General features: G+C 40.2%; 1 protein-coding gene across 13 annotated transcripts in view; it reads right to left on the reverse strand.

The window, feature by feature from the left end:
• Positions 1–14,390, reverse strand: part of LPAR1 (lysophosphatidic acid receptor 1) — a 406,496-nt gene that overhangs the window by 351,633 nt on the left and 40,473 nt on the right. The window contains exon 2 of one of the 13 annotated variants that reach the window (XR_014078041.1): positions 7,861–8,070. The exons of the other annotated variants lie outside the window; for them this stretch is intronic. The gene's annotated coding sequence lies outside the window, so the exon portion shown is untranslated. The remainder of the gene's footprint in view (positions 1–7,860; positions 8,071–14,390) is intronic. 13 annotated transcript variants of the gene reach the window in all.

Raw genomic sequence — 14,390 nt, forward strand, 5'->3', positions numbered from 1 at the left:
AAGTTCTAGTTTCAGGTGTACAGCAAAGAGAATCAATCACACATATATTTATATCTATTCTTTTTCAGATTCTTTTCCCTTATCAGTTCATTGCTCAGTCATGTCCAACTCTTTGCGACCCCATGAATTGCAGCACACCAGGCCTCCCTGTCCATCACCAACACTCAGAGTTTACCCAAACCCATGTCCATCGAGTCAGTGATGCCATCCAACCATCTCATCCTCTGTCGTCTCCTTCTCCTCCTGCCCCCAATCCTCCCCAGCATTAGGGTCTTTTCCAATGAGTCAACTCTTCACATGAGGTGGCCAAACTATTGGAGTTTCAGCTTCAACATCAGTCCTTCCAATGAACACCCAGGATTGATCTCCTTTAGGATGGATTGATTGGATCTCCTTGCAGTTCAAGGGACTCTCAAGAGTCTTCTCCAACACCACAGTTCAAAAGCATCAATTCTGCGGCACTCAGCTTTCTTCACCATCCAACTCTCACATCCATACATGACCACTGGAAAAACCATAGCCTTGACTAGACGGACTTTTGTTGGCAAAGTAATGTTTCTGCTTTTAAATATGCTATCTAGGTTGGCCATAACCCTCCTTCCAAGGAGTAAGCGTCTTTTAAATTCATGGCTGCAGTCACCATCAGCAGTGACTCTGGAGCCCAAAAAAATAAAGTCTGACACTGTTTCCACTGTTTGCCCATCTATTTCCCATGAAGTGATGGGACCAGATGCCATGATCTTAGTTTTCTGAATGCTGAGCTTTAAGCCAACTTTTTCACTCTCCCCTTTCACTTTCATCAAGAGGCTCTTTAGTTCTTCTTCACTTTCTACCATAACGGTGGTGTCATCTGCATATCTGAGGTTATTGATATTTCTCCCAGCAATCTTGATTCCAGCTTGTGTTTCTTCCAGTCCAGCGTTTCTCATGATGTACTCTGCATATAAGTTAAATAAGCAGGGTGACAATATACAGCCTTGACGTACTCCTTTCCCTATTTGGAACCAGTCTGTTGTTCCATGTCCAGTTCTAACTGTTGCTTCCTGACATGCATACAGGTTTATCACGAGACAGGTCAGATGGTCTGGTATCCCCATCTCGTTCAGAATTGTCCGCAGTTTATTGTGATCCACACAGTCAAAGGCTTTGGCATAGTCAATAAAGCAGAAATAGATGTTTTTCTGGAACTCTCTTGCTTTTTCGATGACCCAGTGGATGTTGGCAATTTGATCTCTGGTTCCTCTGCCTTTTCTAAAACCAGCTTGAACATCTGGAAGTTCACGGTTCACGTATTGCTGAAGCCTGGCTTGGAGAATTTTCAGCATTACTTTACTAGCGTGTGAGATGAGTGCAATTGTGCGGTAGTTTGAGCATTCTTTGGTATTGCCTTTCTTTGGGATTGGAATGAAAACTGACCTTTTCCAGTCCTGTGGCCACTGCTGAGTTTCCCAGATTTGCTGGCATATCGAGTGCAGCACTTTCACAGCATCATCTTTCAGGATTCAAAATAGCTCAACTGGAATTCCATCACCTCCACTAGCTTTGTTCGTAGTAATGCTTTCTAAGGCCCACTTTACTTCACATTGCAGGATGTCTAGCTCTAGGTGAGTGATCACACCATCGTGATTATCTGGGCCGTGAAGATCTTTTTTGTACAGTTCTTCTGTGTATTCTTGCCACCTCTTCTTAATATCTTCTGCTTCTGTTAGGTCCATACCATTTGTGTCCTTTATCGAGCCCATCTTTGCGTGAAATGTTCCCTTGGTATCTCTAATTTTCTTGAAGAGATCTCTAGTCTTTCCCAATCTTTTGTTTTCCTCTATTTCTTTGCATTGATCGCTGAGGAAGGCTTTCTTATCTCTCCTTGCTATTCTTTGGAACTCTGCATTCAGATGGGAATATCTTTCCTTTTCTCCTTTGCTCTTCACTTCTCTTCTCTTCCCAGCTATCTGTAAGGCCTCCTCAGAGAGCCATTTTGCTTTTTTGCATTTCTTTTCCATGGGGATGGTCTTGATCCCTGTCTCCTGTACAATGTCACGAACCTCCATCCATAGTTCTACAGGCACTCTGTCTATCAGATCTAGTCCCTTAAATCTATTTGTCACTTCTACTGTATACTCATAAGGGATTTGATCTAGGTCATACCTGAATGGACTAGTGGTTTTCCCTACTTTCTTCAATTTAAGTCTGAATTTGGCAATAAGGAGTTCATGATCTGAACCACAGTCTGCTCCCAGTCTTGTTTTTGCTGACTGTATAGAGCTTCTCTATCTTTGGCTGCAGAGAATATAATCAATCTGATTTCTGTGTTGACCATATGGTGATGTCCACATGTAGAGTCTTCTCTTGTGTTGTTGGAAGAGGGTGTTTGCTATGACCAGTGTGTTCTCTTGGCAAAACTCTATTAGCCTTTGCCCTCCTTCATTCTGTACTCCAAGGCCAATTTTGCCTGTTACGCCAGGTGTTTCCTGACTTCCTAGTTTTGCATTCCAGTCCCCTATAATGAAAAGGACATCTTTTTTGGGTGTTAGTTCTACAAGGTCTTGTAGGTCTTCATAGAACCATTCAACGGGTCCTTGCAGAAGCGAGGCACCTGCCACGGGTCCGCGCAGAAGCGTGGCTGAGAGGAGCTAGGCCGGGCCGGGGGCCGGGGGCAGCGGCCGAGAGGAGCTTTTCCCTTATAGGTTATTATAAAATATAAAGTATATTTCCCTGTGCTATACAGTAGGTCATTGTTTACCTATTTCATATACAGTAGTATGTATATGTTAACCCTAAATTCCTAATTTATATTTGTTGAACCTAAAATGTATAGCACTATCCCCAAGATTTAAACACTTCAACTGTTTCTAATATTGTAAGGAACATGTCTAGTAAATACCTTTCTCCTGACTCAAAGCACACTAACTTCTCAGGAGATAGGATATTGAACCAAAATGAATGAACAATTTTGATAAATATAGCCAAATTAGCTTTTCAATTTGACCTTTTTCCTGCAGAAACATACTCTCAGCAAAAGTAAAAACAAAAAAAGTATCATTTCCATTATTATCTCTTCAAATTTTCTTTAATATCATTTTAAAAATTTCAAGTTTTAGTTGACCATTTTCCTTCTTTTCCTTATTATTTCATTAAATGGGAAGTGACATCTCACTGTTTTCTTTCATTTTCAAGGAAGATTTTTTCACATTTATTTTATTATCTTTCTAAGTTTTTTTTTCATTTTCTTTGCCCATTAAAATTCCATTTAACTTCCCTCTCTAGTAATTTTTCATAGGTTTTAGATAACTATGAATCCAATATTTAGACCTTGTGCTCAAGTAGGAAAGGAATCATGGGTACAGATTATAAATGACTGTAAATGATATCCATATAAACAATATATATATTACAGTTTTATAATCTTACATAATGTAATGGGACAAGGAGGTTTCTGTTACTGACATAAACTACAAAGGTATACTAATATGATGCATGCTGTTTCTGAAAAAGATGGCAAAATATGTAAGATTCTTTTTTAAAAAATGTAATAACCTTAATGTATACACATAAAGTACAATTCATGAACACAAACAGATGTTAACAAAAGTTACCCTTAAATGAGTGACGACTAACTGCCAGTAATTTTATTTAAAAGATTATCCCAAGGTCACACTGAAAAACAATTCAAATCTTGGTGAGTATGATTTCAAAGTCATAGTCTTTCCAAGATGCTCTCCTTTACCATTGGGTTGTAGGGTAAGTCAGATGAGTTAAAAAGTCATAAAATTCTTATTTCCTCCTCAAGGAAATTCATAATTTACATTCTCTAATGTATAACTTTATGGCTTTTTTTCAAGATGTCATATAGATGTTTTATGTTTTTAATTGGAAGATAACTGCTTTACAATATTGTGTTGGTTTCTGCTATACAAAAACATGAATCAGTCGTAAGTGTATATGCGTGTGTGTGTGTGTGTGTGTGTGTGTGTGTGTGTGTGTGTGTATATATATATATATATATATATCTCCACTCCCTCTTGAGCTTCCCTCCCACACCCTCCCCAGCCCATCCCCTACCCCTCTCTAGGTCATCACAAAGTGCCAGGCTGGGCTCCCTGTTATACGGCGGATTACCACTAGCTACCTATTTTACACTGGTAGTGTATATATTTGTCCATGCTACTCTCTCAATTTGCCCCACCCTCTCCTTCCCCTGTTATGTCCACAAGTCTGTTCTATACATCTGCCTCTCTATTCCTGCCCTCAAAAAGGTTCATCAGCCAATAGGTTTATGGCTTTTTAAAAAGCATATGTTACAAAATAGGAATAGATTCACAGACTTGGAAAACAAATCTACAGTTACTACTAGCTCAGTTGGTAAAGAATCCGCCTGCAATGCAGGAGACCCCGGTTCGATCCCTGGGTTGGGAAGATCCCCTGGAGAAGGGAAAGGCTACCCACTCCACTATTCTGGCCTAGAGAATTCCATGGACTTTACAGTCCATCAGGTCACAAAGAATCAGACACAACTGAGTGACTTTCACTTTAAGAGAAAAGGGAGGGGGAGGAATAAATCTGAAATTTGGGATTAATAGATACACACTACTATTTTTGAAATAGATAGACAACAAGGACCTACTGTGTAGCACAGGGAACTATAGTCAGTATCTTGTAATAACCTATAATGGAAAAGAATCTGCAATGAATACATATGTATAACTGAATCACTTTGCTGTACACCTTAAGCATTATAAATCTGCTATACTCCAATCAAAATAAATAAAATTTTTAAAAATGTATGTTAGTTTGAGAATACATGCAGTCATGTGAGATTCTAATTAGGCAAATATTGTGTAAATACTAAAGCCCTAGAATTGTAAACTTTGTTTCTACCTACCAACATACATCCTATATATATTTGCTACATTCAAAATAAGTAGAAATTCCTTTTTCAGATAAAGAACACTAACTAGAGATTATTAGGATGAGATGTTTCTCACAAGATCTGTCCCCTGTTTCTCTTTTGTCAGTGGCAATTTTTTAAGGAAAATCCAACCATATTATCATTGGAAAGGTTATTTTCAGAGTCTGTTATGTTTCAAACAAAATTAATTGTGTTGAGCTGGGAATCTAGCAAGAAGCAGATGAATTCATTTGTACCTAAGTCCATCTTGAGAATAGGTTCAATAGTTTGGAAAGTGATGAGATAAAACACGCTTTCAGACATAAGAATTTCCAAATTGTACAAGAAGTATCTAAACCATCGATGTGTATAAAGTTCCACACTTGAACCAGAGCATCTATTTATACTCACATTAGGAACCGGAATAACTACGGTGGATTCATGTCAATGTACAGCAAAACAAATACAGTATTGTAAAGTTAAAAAATAGAAAATAAACTAATTAAAAAATAAATTAATTAAAAAAAAAAGAACCTGAATAACCTTATTATTTTCACTTATTAAACACAGAGCTCTCCAAGGAACTTTCTCATATTAAGCACTGCTATCTGTACAACAACAACAAGAAAAGCATTAGTACCTCAAAGAAGGGCCTCAGAACACATGTAAATTCTAGAAATTTCAGAAAACGACTACCAAGGGACCTTGATTTTTAATTCTCTAAGTAAACAATGCACAACAGTCAGAAATGTTTAGTGGCACGTTAATGAAAGTTAGCTCGTATGACTTTAATTGGGTACTGGAAATTATTCCTTATGTTGCCAAGAAAAACAGATGGAGAGTATCATTTCAAAGAAAGACATAATGAAAATTCCCCTGAAGAAACTGCTGAAGGAAAATAGTACACTTGATAATAGAATAAGCTTTAAGAATACATACATGTGACATTTAAATGGAAAAAGAACGAAAGAAAAGAAGAGTAAAACCAGCAAACTCCATTCCTAACACATGTCAATCTGATGTCTAGAGAGCCCCAGCTCCTTACCTAGCAACCATTTGGTCACCCGGTTGACACCGCCTGTTACAAGGAGAGAATGTTCTGGCCATCAGCCTTATCTGAGGAGTATCCACCCAAGGAGTAGAAAACCAAAGACTAAAAGATAAGCAACACATGTACGCAGATTGTGAGAATCTGCTCATCATGAATCAAGTAACTTACCAGTTGCTTCATTAAAATAAAACTCCAGTGGCAAGAAGATTCTCCTGACTCATGAGTAAGGGGAATTTTCTCATTCCAGTAAATAAATTTCTGACACATATCCACAGATGTTGCATAGCCATAATTAAGACTGGGAATTAGTTCAGTTTGAGTGGCTATGAAGTGAAAGTGCTAGTCACTCAGTCATGTCCAACTCTGTGACCCCATGGACTGTAGCCTGCTGGGCTCCTCTGTTCATGGTATTCTTCAGGCAAGAATACTGAAGTGGGTTGTCATTCCCTTCTCCACGGGATCTTCCCAATGCAGGGATCAAACCCAGATCTCCTGCACTGAGTGACTAATCTATCATTAATCATTCAAAATAAATAAATATTCAAAACAAAAGAAATCTTTGTGTAGCATTTTAGAACAGGTGGAATAATAAATGCTACCACCTCATCAAAGTCCCCAGCCACCCTCTCGTGACAACTCATCCCTCTTTCCTATACCATTTCATGTTGTTTTCCTTGTCCACTATCAGCAATGTCTATGTCTCTGTTCCTCCATTACAGCCTTGATCTGATAGTATCACTTCCAGAAGTGAAGTTGCTCAGTCGTGTCAGACTCTTTGCGACCCCATGGACTGTAGCCTATCAGGTTCCACCATCCATGGGATTTTCCAGGCAAGAATACTGGAGTGGGTTGCCATTTCCTCCTCCAGAAGATCTTCCCAACCCAGGGATTGAACCTGGGTCTCCCGCATTGTAGGCAGACGCTTTACTGTCTGAGCCACCAGGGAAGTCACTTCTGGAAGTGACAGCCAGTTGATCAATTTGTGGTTGATTCATTGATGAACAGTTGAAAATCCTTTCAAGCTCTAGTATCTAATATTTTGAGTACTGGCTCTAACTTGATTTTGCTTTTAACTGTCTTTATGGCCTTGAGTGAGTTATGATAGCAGCATCAAAGTGGTTTCCAATTCTTAGAGTACTTTCACCACTGAATCTGATGAAGATCAGATTCATGAAGATGCAGGCCTATGCGGTAAGGAAGGTAAGTATTATTACTCCCATTTTAGAATGGAGATGATGGCGCTCAGCATTAAATAAGTTCATTGAAGCCACACCAATTGGTGGCAGAAGCTTCTGAGTCCTAATTCAGTGCTTTTACCATCCCATGGTGCTAGTCCATGAGAGACTGGTAAGATGAAGGGGGACTCCCATTAGGCATGCTTAGGGGACAAGGATGATCAGACCTGGGTCTTCACCTGATTCACTGCCCTCAGCTGCCTGTTTTCTTGAGTAATACCTGAAAGAGATATGCTGGTAGATTTTTGAGAAGGGATGAAAAAGGGGATGAAGAGCTTCAGGCAAAGGGTGAGAATGAGAAAAAGAAAAGACATACAGGAGTTAGTAAAAGGGGTGAAATTTTAGGGACAAAAGATGTTTAAAGAGGACTTTTAAGAAGTTTTGTTCTAAGGCACACACTGAAACCCTTTCTCCCATAGCTACAAGAAAACAACAGTAAAAATCAACATTATTTTTTTAATGTTTTTAGTTAACACTTGTATTTTTCTTTCGATTTTTAAATGTATGAATTTCTCAAATGGGTCCCAACATTTGGGCTATAATAGAAGGAAGTACACTTTTACAAATCATCAGTCCTGTGAAGCCAAAATTAGAGAAAACAGTAAGTTCCCCCCTTCCCTCTCTCTCTCACACACACACTGAATGTAATCTCATTACTTTGACCTGACAATATGTAATCCTCTATTTACCTTTTAACTGAAGGAAATAATAAATTGTGAGCCTGTTAACATCCAGCTCGCCTGGAGAAGTTGTTTGCCACAGACGATGACAGATAAAACAGGAGGATGTGAAACGCCCTTCCATCTGATCCCACCTGAATGCTGACCCTGCAGGGTGCCAAAACTAGAGCCATTATCTGAATGCTGACAATTCATCTGAGCATGAGAAAGCACAGCATCCTGAAAAATAAATTGGCATAAAGTCAAGGGAAGGACTTGAGTTCCCTAATCTAAAAAAAAATTTCAACCCCAAAATGTCTCCTCAGAAGCAGTATTAACCAATCTGGGAGATCTGAAACTGTGGAGGGCGGCAAACTGGATCAAGGAGTCTACAATCCGATTGGGCACACGCATTTTTTTCAGCAGATAGATAACCTAACATCAACTAAGGTGGGAAAAAATGACACTTGTGACTTGAAAACTTTGTAAACTACTGATATGAGATGAAACACAGCAAAATCCAGTTTAATTTCAGATCAGTTTAAAGGGACATTTTTGTATTTCTTAATTTTAATCTATCTCCAAAATCCATTCATAAAATATGCCATGCACAAGTGAAAACAATAGTATTTAGCTAATTTGTTTGGCAGATGAATATATTTTACTCCTTCACCTGGGAAAACCTTTTTTTTTCGTTTAAAAAAAGCATATTCAAAGGAGTAAGTTCCATAAGATAATAAGAATAAAACAGAATATCCCAAGCTTCTTACTAGACATGGTAGAACATTATTTAGAAAGAATTAAGATTCAGCACAATGTTGTTATAGTGAAAACCAAGAGATTAGTTTCTTGGTGGGAAGTGAAAACTTACCCTTTCTGAGTTCCCTCTACAATATACAGCGAGTCCTTCAAGTATACTATTTAATTTTATCACTACAGTCTTAAGAGCTAGGTGTCACTAGTCTCATTTTAAGAAAAAATAAGTGAAGTTCTAAAGCTTAAGTAAAATATACAAGATCACTCAACTATTGGGTTGACCAAAAAGTTCGTTTGGGTTTTCCTGTAAGATGTGATGAAAAAACCCAAACGAACCTTTTCACCAATCCAGTATTAAGTGATTGAGTGTGGTTTATACTTAGACTTCTCTAATTATTCATCTCCTGTGCTTTTTCACTGGACCGTAATGCTTACTATACCATGTCACCTTGCCACTCTCCCATTACAAGTCATTAGCAAGATGAGTTGTATGTTCCACAAGGTACAGATATGTACATAGTCTATGTCTTATGTTTGGCTCCGATTTTTCTGCATAAGAAAAAACTCAGTAGGTGTAGGGAGGAAGATATGGATTTGCACTTCATCTGCATAATAACATTAGGATTTCAAATTACCTTAAGCTATTAAGAAAGCTTCATTCTTATGATTACCTAGAGGAGGGCATAGCAACACACTCCAGTCTTGTTGCCTGGAGAATCCCATGGACAGAAGAGCCTGGCAGGTACAGTCCATAGGGTCACAAAGAGCTGACATGACTGAAGTGACTCAGCATGCATGCACGCACAAGGAAACCCAAATGAATGGCTCTCCTCTTTTCCTACTTGAATTCTGAACCCACTGAGAGAGCCAAAACAGCAACAGATGAGGGCCAAAACATTTCCTTTATTTCTATACAAGCTAGATGGAAGGACAAGGCTCTTCATCTATTAGCCAGATGGATGGGTCCACAAATATAATGTGTATGCCCAGGATTAGGCTGGACTTGTCTACCCACCACAGGCCAACTGGACAGACTCAGACTTTTCTATGTGGGGGCTCGTACCTGTGGAGTATACAAAACAGAGGAGCCAAATGCTATGTGGACTTGCTTCAGGCAGTCCGCTCCTACGAAAAAGGGGGGCGTGGGGCTGAGCTGAGCATGCCCAGTTTCTTTCTCAAAATCTAAATCAGGTAACTCACTCCTCCCATGGCTATGTGAGTCAGGTTTAACGGAAGAATCTAGGAGGAGTATTTAGGGGAAAAAATCTTCCTTATGAAAACTGGTAATTCGGAGGATGCATCACCTCCCCAAGCAGTTTCAATGTCCAAGCACCATCTGATGATAGGGAGGCCGAGCAGCACAGATGCTTAGGGGCAAAATCTGGACCAGCACATCCCTTACCCAGAATCATAATCAAGCATCCAGATGCAGGGATGAGCAGGGGAATGGGATCAGGAGACCAGAGCAAGGGAGTCTGAATGGATCTGCAAAATAAGAGATGGCCAGAAGCCAATACCTGGAGCTGGAATAGGAAAATCAGAAAATGTGAACAGGGGTAAAGGTGTATGTTTCAGGAGTGGGTAGGACTACTTCATAAACCTCCAGGCCTATCCTTTCTGAAGATGTAATATCACAGTTGTCTATGCATTAAATCAGTGGTTCCAAACTATATCTTTTGAAAGAATACTGGTCTCTCTGTATCAGAATCACCAGAATACTTACTAACAGTACAAACTCCTAGATCTTGCCACATAGCTACAGTTTCAGTTGTGTGTTCTGCTGCTGCTAAGTCGCTTCAGTCGTGTCCGACTCTGTGTGACCCCATAGATGGCAGCCCACCAGGCTCTGCCATCCCTGGGATTCTCCAGGCAAGAACACTGGAGTGGGTTGCCATTTCCTTCTCAAATGCATGAAAGTGAAAAGTGAAAGTGAAGCCACTCAGTTGTGTCCGACTCTTAGCGACCCGATGGACTGCAGCCTACCAGGCTCCTCCGTCCATGGGATTTTCCAGGCAAGAGTACTGGAGTGGGGTGCCATTGCCTTATCCAGTAGTGTGTTCTAGGTGATACCATATCAGGAAAAGCCACTAAAAATCATCACAACCTGTGGTGTGGGTTTGCTGAAGGTGAAAATCACTCCAGCTGAACAGGTCCCTCTGGACCCCTGGGCCAGCTTTAGAGACAGTGGCAGCATTCTCATCTGCAAGAAAGGAGGCTTCTTGAGATGGGAAATCCTCACTTTCCTCCTAATGTTGCAGCCTGAGAGCCAACACGCCAGCTGGCCTCAGAGCTTTCCCAGTACTCACTTAGTAAAGAAGTCGGATATCTCAAAGAGAGAAGCCCACACCTCCAGGCATTTAGCTGATACCCCCCCAAGTCAACTGTTTTAGGATGGAAGCACTGGAATGCATCAACATATCAGCCAGGGTTCTCTTCTAAGAGGATCTTTCTCAAACTTCTACCTTTGTCAAAGGCAACCTGAGTCATGGTAAATCCCACTCCTTCAGTAGTTCAATCATTTCCTGACACTTGGTCTCAATTTATCTTAGAGTTCATAACTCTCTACAGATAAACAGTGTTCACATACATATATGGAAACCATTACATCTACTACTGTGGGCAGGAATCCCTTAGAAGAAATGGAGTAGCCATCATGGTCAACAAAAGAGTCCAAAATGCAGTACTTGGATGCAATCTCAAAATGACAGAATGATCTCTGTTCGTTTCCAAGGCAAACCATTCAGTATCACGGTAATCCAAGTCTATGCCCCAACCAGTAACACTGAAAAAGCTGAACTTGAACGGTTCTATGAAGACCTACAAGACCTTGTAGAGCTAACACCCAAAAAAGATGTCCTTTTCATTATAGGGGACTGGAATGCAAAACTAGGAAGTCAAAAAACACCTGGCGTAACAGGCAAATTTGGCCTTGGAGTACAGAATGAAGGAGGGCAAAGGCTAATAAGAGTTTTTCCAAGAGAACGCACTGGTCATAGCAAACACCCTCTTTCAACAACACAAGAGAAGACTCTACACATGGACATCACCAGATGGTCAACATCGAAATCAGACTGATTATATTCTTTGCAGCCAAAGATGGAGAAGCTCTATACAGTCAGCAAAAACAAGACCGGGAGCAGACTGTGGCTCAGATCATGAACTCCTTATTGCCAAACTCAGACTTAAATTGAAGAAAGTAGGGAAAACCACTAGACCATTCAGGTATGACCTAAATCAAATCCCTTATGATTATACAGTGGAAGTGACAAATAGATTTAAGGGACTAGATCTGATAGACAGAGTCCCTGATGAACTATGGACAGAGGTTCGTGACATTGTACAGGAGACAGGGATCAAGACTATCCGCATGGAAAAGAAATGCAGAAGAGCAAAATGGCTGTCTGAGGAGGCCTTACAAATAGCTGGGAAAAGAAGAGAAGCAGAAAGCAAAGGAGAAAAGGAAAGATATTCTCATCTGAATGCAGAGTTCCAAAGAATAGCAAGGAGAGATAAGAAAGCCTTCCTCAGCGATCAATGCAAAGAAATAGAGGAAAACAAAAGATTGGGAAAGACTAGAGATCTCTTCAAGAAAATTAGAGATACCAAGGGAATGTTTCATGCAAAGATGGGCTCAATAAAGGACACAAATGGTATGGACCTAACAGACGCAGACAATATTAAGAAGAGGTGGCAAGAATACACAGAAGAACTGTACAAAAAAGATCTTCACAACCCAGATAATCACAATGGGGTGATCACTCACCTAGAGCCAGACATCCTGGAATGTGAAGTCAAGTGGGCCTTAGGAAGCATCACTACGAACAAAGCTAGTGGAGGTGATGGAATTCCAGTTGAGCTATTTCAAATCCTCAAAGGTGATGCTGTGAAAGTGCTGCACTCTATATGCCAGCAAATCTGGAAAACTCAGCAGTGGCCACAGGACTGGAAAAGGTCAGTTTTCATTCCAATCCCAAAGAAAGGCAATACCAAAGAATGCTCAAACTACCACACAATTGCACTCATCTTACACGCTAGTAAAGTAATGCTGAAAATTCTCCAAGCCAGGCTTCAGAAATACGTGAATCATGAACTTCCAGATGTTCAAGCTGGTTTTAGAAAAGGCAGAGGAACCAGAGATCAAATTGCCAACATCCGCTAGATCATCGAAAAAGCAAGAGAGTTCCAGAAAAACATCTATTTCTGCTTTATTGACTAGGCCAAAGCCTTTGACTGTGTGGATCACAATAAACTGTGGACAATTCTGAACGAGATGGGAATACCAGATCATCTGACCTGTCTCTTGAGAAACCTGTATGCAAGTCAGGAAGCAACAGTTAGAACTGGACATGGAACAACAGACTGGTTCCAAATAGGAAAAGGAGTACGTCAAGGCTGTATATTGTCACCCTGCTTATTTAACTTATATGCAGAGCACCTCATGAGAAACGCTGGACTGGATGAAGCACAAGCTGGAATCAAGATTGCTGGGAGAAATATCAATAACCTCAGATATGCAGATGACACCACCCTCATAGCAGAAAGGGAAGAAGAACTAAAGAGCCTCTTGACAGTGAAAGAGGAGAGTGAAAAAGTTGGCTTAAAGCTCAACGTTCAGAAAACTAAGATCATGGCATCTGGTCCCATCACTTCATGGGAAATAGATGGGGAAACGGTGGAAACAGTGTCAGACTTTATATTTTTGGGCTCCAAAATCACTGCTGATGGTGATTGCAGCCATGAAATTAAAAGACGCTTACTCCTTGGAAGGAAGGTTATGACCAACCTAGATAGCTTATTTAAAAGCAGAGACATTACTTTGCCAACAAAAGTATGTCTAGTCAACCCTATGGTTTTTCCAATAGTCATGTATGGATGTGAGAGTTGGACAATGAAGAAAGCTGAGCGCTGCAGAATTGATGCTTTTGAACTGTGGTGTTAGAGAAGACTCGAGAGTCCCTTGGACTGCAAGGAGATCCAACCAGTCCATCCTAAAGGAGATCAGTCCTGGGTGTTCACTGGAAAGACTGACGTTGAAGCCGAAACTCCAATACTTTGGCCACCTCATGCGAAGAGTTGACTCATTGGAAAAGACCCTGATGCTGGGGAGGATTGGGGGCAGGAGGAGATGGGGACAACAGAGGATGAGATGGTTGGATGGCATCACTGACTCGATGGACATGGGTTTGGGTAAACTCCGGGAGTTGGTGATGGACAGGGAGGCCTGGTGTGCTGCAATTCATGGGGTCGCAAAGAGTCGGACACGACTTAGCGACTGAACTGAACTGATATATATATACACATACACACATATATATATATCTTATATTATATTATTCATACCTTTTTAAAAAATCAGTCCTTTGCATAGAAAAAGAAGGCTTTTACATGAAAACATGTTTTTACACCTATCAGATAAAATATGATATGATTAGGAAGAATAAAACAAAGAAGGGGGAAGAGAATCAATATGTGATTTTTACTCCCACAATAAAACTGATCCCTGCAAAAGTCAGTGTCAAGTGCCAAACAGGAAATGATCAAGCTACCAAAACTACACTCCCATCTACATTTTCAACTGTATTTCTAAACCCTACAGTTCATTCTAGGTCCTTCCTCAAATTTTAGCCTTGTATTTTAACCACTCAATCGTCATCCTATAATAAGCACACTGCTATAAAACTTCTTTTCTTGGTGGTCTAGATGTTAAGTTTAGCCTTCCACCCTGAGATTTCAATCCCACTGATGCCCACTGAGGTCCCTACCATGGACATTCTCAAGTCATTTGCCCATCTCAGTCAATCAGT

Source organism: Giraffa tippelskirchi, chromosome 1 (genome assembly GCF_054371585.1).
Source record: "Giraffa tippelskirchi isolate mGirTip1 chromosome 1, T2T-mGirTip1v1.2.pri, whole genome shotgun sequence".
In the NCBI taxonomy this organism is placed as follows: domain Eukaryota; kingdom Metazoa; phylum Chordata; class Mammalia; order Artiodactyla; family Giraffidae; genus Giraffa; species Giraffa tippelskirchi.